This window comes from Sorghum bicolor, chromosome 7 (assembly GCF_000003195.3).
Source record: "Sorghum bicolor cultivar BTx623 chromosome 7, Sorghum_bicolor_NCBIv3, whole genome shotgun sequence".
NCBI lineage: Eukaryota > Viridiplantae > Streptophyta > Magnoliopsida > Poales > Poaceae > Sorghum > Sorghum bicolor.
This window is the reverse complement of record NC_012876.2, coordinates 44,456,955-44,462,526: the sequence shown is the minus strand read 5'-3', so window position 1 is coordinate 44,462,526 and position 5,572 is coordinate 44,456,955.

Sequence of the window (5,572 nt, the reverse complement as noted above, 5' to 3'; positions counted from 1 at the left end):
GTAAGGGAGACCTTAAAGGATAGCAAGAATGGGATTGATTCTATACAACCTAACCCGAACAAGGAGGAAGGAACTTAACCAAGTGATATATCATGATGCATGCACGTACTTAGGATTCCTATTAGCAAATCATAACGATATTACTTCAAATTTTTACAACATATGGCAATACTTTATGTTGCTCCTCCATACCACTTCAAAAATTCTAAGAAGGCCTCCAGACAGGGGTAAGATAGGACTAAAGCACTTGGACTCAAGATAGGCAAGTTAATAATATTGGATCCAAATGATTTTGAAGTTTTTCAAAGAATACAGCAGTCATCTTAGCAACGAATGCTCTGATACCAGCTGTGGCAGAACCTCCTAAGTGTTTGGGCCCACCGACACCTGTCATTGTCCCAAGGACCTCTGACGGTGATGCCGGGGATCCTCCCACTCTAGAAGTCCGATGAGCATCTCAGGACGCTCATTCCACCGCTACCTGGGGCGTATCAAACAAGCTTGTCTTGACCACCATCGATGGTCAATTAATGAAAATTTCTTCTCCTTGCCCTTACAGGATAGCAAGTGGCCACCTTAACACCAGGATCACTCGTTGCGAAGACATTGCAGTATCACAGACGACACAAGACCAAAATAATATTTCAGAGTAAAACAGCAGAAGTATTACATAACTTAATTTACAAAAGGAGTTCTTCCAAATAGTAGAGTGTTATTACAAGCCAAGTCCAGCGGAGCAACTTAAACTTTAGCACAGAGATTACAAATTTACAGACCCTGCCCATGGGTCATGCTCACTCTTCCTCGTCGTCAACCTCGATGACGGACACACAACAGGGTCCGAAACAAGTTGGCTCCTGAGCTTCACCTGCAACAGGGGTTATAAAACCCTGAGTACGGGAGTACTCAACAAGACTTACCCGGCGGGAAAAGAGGAGAAATTAGGAATGCAGGCTTGGGGTAGGCAAGGAGTGGCTGAGCAAGGAGCCAAAGTGTTTTGCTAAAAAGCTTACTAATAGTGCATCATTACTTTCAAGTTTTACCCGTGAATTCCTCTCCTTAAGAGGCCGAGGAGTTCGAGGACAGTCTATCTAGTTGCCTCCCACAGACAAGTCTGTGAGTTCCTAATCCTAAATCAAAGTATTATCCATCCAACGGCCATAGCTTCATGTCACTCTGAGTCCGGGAGTTGGGATCCGAACCTCATGAGACATTTCCCCCTTCCTCATTTTATCACATAGTTGTATATTTAGCTACGATGAGGGTCAGTGGATTGAGTCTCCCAATCGGGGAGCAACGACGATTCGAACCGCTTAGCAATCCAGCTGGAGTTCCTAACCACCCGACATATGTAGAACTAAATCTTGCATATGTCAACCCAAATCAAGCTCTCCCCAAATTTGACTAGGTTCGCGACACCCGAGAGCACAGTACTCCACCATCCTACAGCTGATCTAGATGTTTCCCGGTCATCTCAGATCCGTAAGGTGGGTACACGCTACTCTCGCCATCGCTCCATGCCCAGTGCGCGAGTAGCTGTTCGCGTCGAGGGATCACAAGACCGGGCTTACCGAGGGCAAGTGGCTAGTACTATAAATTCTCAATCCAGCGGGCCATCAACGGACCGGTCCTTAACTGACACAGTTGGATACACTACTTTAAGACTCCATTCTTAAAGCAAGTCCACCGACCGGTCTCAAGTTGAAACATCATTGACCATAAGTGTATTCCACAACAACCCTTCAAACTTTCTTGTTTGAAAACCTATCTAGTAGCAGGGCTAAGCATTACTATGAAATTTTAAAATAAAACAGGTGCCAAGGACAAGATAACAAATGTCAAGGTAGTAAATGCAGCAAGTAGGTTATCCCAATTCTCAACTACCTAATGCAGCATTTTCAATTCATAAGTGATAAAAGATTTAAAACATTCAAGGAGGGGTTAATGCATCCGGGGCTTGCCTTGGTTGCAGAGCTGAGAGGGACCCTCGGAGACTTCCCAAGTCTCGAATCCTACTTCCTTGAACGGAGCACCGACCTCGGGGTTCTGTTGAACGGTTGCTCCTTCGGTCACGTGCACTATACGCAAAATGATGGATGCTCATGATATGCGTATGACATATATTTAAGAAGGACCGAGTTGAGTACACTTTCCTTCTTGATGCAAAAATAGGCTAAACAGTAATTAAAGTTGTTTATCATCTTAGTGTCTTTACCCAAGAGGTTGCATCTGTAAACTAAGATTCCTCTTAATTCATAATTATCCTAAATTAACTAATTATTAATCCTTTTTATCTTAATTAATTCTTAATTAAGTATTAATGTCAGTAATTAAGCATTAAGGCCAAACAATAATTAAATGCCAAAGGTCATTATGGTTAATGACCTCAGGTCATCACACAATCCCAAAATCACTCAAACCCTAATTAGAGAATTTAAACTAATTATCATCTAATTATTCTAGAATTATTATTTAATTACTAACTAAGGGTTTAATAATATTTTATTCAAACATTATCCAAATGCCACCAAATTTTGTGTGAAGCCAGGGAATAATATTCAGAGGCATCCCACAAATTTTGGTGATTTTTGGACACGTCAATAAATTATTAAAATTCATAGAATTTTTATTTACTAATTAAAAGAGGCAATTTTTGTCCATATGTTAACTACCAGAAAAATAGAACCTGATATTTTTCCTGTGTTCTATTCATTTTGTGGAATCTATACAACAATTTTCATGATTTTTGAATCACTACATGATTTTCTATTCAAATTCAAACATACAACAAGTTTTACATAAACAGAAAAAGGAAAACAACACTATGCCGCGAGCGGCCCAGGAACTCGGCCCGCAGGCTGGCCCGTCTGCGCTCGGCCCACGCGGGCGCTACACGCGCCTCCTCCTTCCTCAGGCGGTCACTGATGGGCGGGCCCCGCTCGTCAGGCTCCCCTTTCTCCCCTCTCTGCGAGACGCTGACGGGAAGGTCCCACCCGTCAGCTTCTCCTTCAACACGCACGGAGGCTCGGCCACGACTCCGGCCGCCGGTGGCGAGGGTCTTAGCCCACGCGCGCGTGCGCACCAGCACCGCCTCACCTTCGCGATGTCACTGCTATCCCCTAATCGTGCTCTACCGTCTCCCTCCACCTCGGCCACGCGAAAGGCGGGCGGCCGCCATAGCCGACCACAGGCCGGCCACTAGGGCTCGGCAGAGCGTAAACCAGCAAGTCCGGGAGGTTCGAGAAGAAGCGGGGAGCATGGTGCTCACATCACCACGGCGGGAGAAGCAGTAGAAGACCTTGGCGACGGTGGTCGTGTGGTGGGGCGGGCGCTCTAACTTTGGCGAGGTCGTTCCGGTGGACCTGTTCATGTCCAGGGAGAAAGAGCAAGCGCATGAGCATCTAGGTAACAAAAAGAACTTGAAACAGCCACTAGCAAGGCGTGATACTGACTGGAACAACGTGACCACGGGAAGGGCTCCACGGCGGCGGTCCCGGCCGGAGTCGGGAAGATGGAGAAGTTCCGGCGATTGGGCGGGTTAGAGGATGAGCTAGGGGGTGCACTGAGCTCGCAAGTGTGTGGTGAATGTTGTGGAGCGCTCAATTGAGTTGGAGAGGGATCAAGAGCGGTGAATTTGAGGGCGCAGCAGGGTCGTCGGCGTTCGGCGGAGAAGGGAAAAAACGAGGCGGCCGAGCGGTGGGATCACCGAGGGGAGTGGATGAGCACGCCGGGGGATTGTCCACTTCATGGCGGGCTCGCGCAGCCAAGCAGCTGCGTGGCTAGGCACGTGGCGGCGTGCGCGAAGGCGGCGCCTGCCTGCCCTGCGGCCGCGGTGGACGGGCTCGTGATCCTCATCGGATCACTGTAGCGAGCTCTATCCAACCAGTTTTGTGGTTTTGCAAAATTCAACCAAAAGTTGAACTGGAGCCAAATTTTCACCAAAATGAAAGTTGTTCAAAATTTTATAAGCTGAAAAACTGCTTTGGGTGACCAAAGCTAAATCTGAGTGGAAGTTGGTGATTTTAACAAAACAGTTTGAAATTCAAAACTCAATTCAAGGAAATTCAAATTTTTGAATTGAGGCAGATCAGAATTTCCAAAATTACTTTTGATTTTCCATAACAACTTGAAAAACTCCCAACATGAAAGTTGTTCAAATTTTTGAACTCTACAACTTTCATGTTGGTCACTTTTCAAAATTCCAAATAGATTTTGAGTTGGAGATTCAAATTGGAAAAGGGGACACTTTCTAGAAATCTGTATTTTCAAAATTACTTTGAATTTTGTATTGAAACTTCAAAAACTCAAAACACCAAAGTTGTACATCTTGACAAGATCTACAACTTTGCTTTTGAGCTCAACTTCAAATTTTTCTTAGTTTTTAAATTGCACAAAAGGGGGCAATTCTAGGGTTCTAAAATCAGGGTTTTTCCCCCCTAGTCTCTCGGAAATCTTTCACCCTAGGGATTAAACAACCAACACAAGCATCACTTCACAACATAAGCACACTTTACTTTCCTAAGCACAAGCATTCAAAATAAACTTGTTTTAATTTGATGCATAATAATGTGCTTAATAAATATGCAATGCAATGCTTATGATGACATGATCCAATTTTAGTAACCGTAACATCGGGGATGTTACAATTCTGTCAGATCAAACCTTAATTCTAGGTGTTGGTTGCATATTGGTCCTTTCTCTTGTTTATTTGATAATTAAAATTGATACTTAAGAACCGTCAACAATGAGGAAGACTCTTCTTCTGAGGCTTGGCTACCGTGACGGATTCACCAAGATCCATCAGTGGCTGATTGCACACCTAGTAGCACAGCTTGAGTTTGACATCTGGGATCTAATCATGTTAGAGATTGAGGACACTAAAGCTGAGGGGATCAGGGGCCGTCGTCAGCTGCCATATGCACACTAGCTAACATATCTGATTCTTCGTGCTAGGGTAGAACCTCTACCACCTCATATTCAGAGGGAGGTGAGTGAGACATTGACTGTGTTCCCGCACTATGACCCCAAGCAAATGATGAGGACTCACGTGGACCACTGAGCTTCAGCACTCCCTCCGGCACAATGTGGCAGAGCTCCACTAGCTTCACCCAGATCCACTCACAGTTCAGGAGCAGTCCCAGAGATAGAGGAGAAGCAGGACATTGCTATACGCTTAGTGGCAGATGCAGAGGCCGAGGAGGAGTTCGACTTCGCGACTGACAGTTCTGATGATGATTATCAGCTCCCTATCCTAGATCTTCCTCCAAGGCAACACGACCACGAGGCTGGAGGTTCCTCTACTGCCACTAACTTAGCCCTGCTAGCCATTCTTGAGGGTATGAGAGCGGACCAGCAGAGTGCAGCTGAGGAGTAGGCACGACATGACAAAGAGCAGGCTGCTGTCAATGCAGCCATGCATGCTAGGTAGGATGAGCTTTAGAGACACTTACTCTCTTTTTTGCCCAGCAGAGAGCTTTGATGGCACCTCTCATGGCAGCGACAGGGATCACTCTTTGAAAGCCCTAGTTTGGTTTTGGATAATTGATGAAACCCTATTACTAACCTCTATACT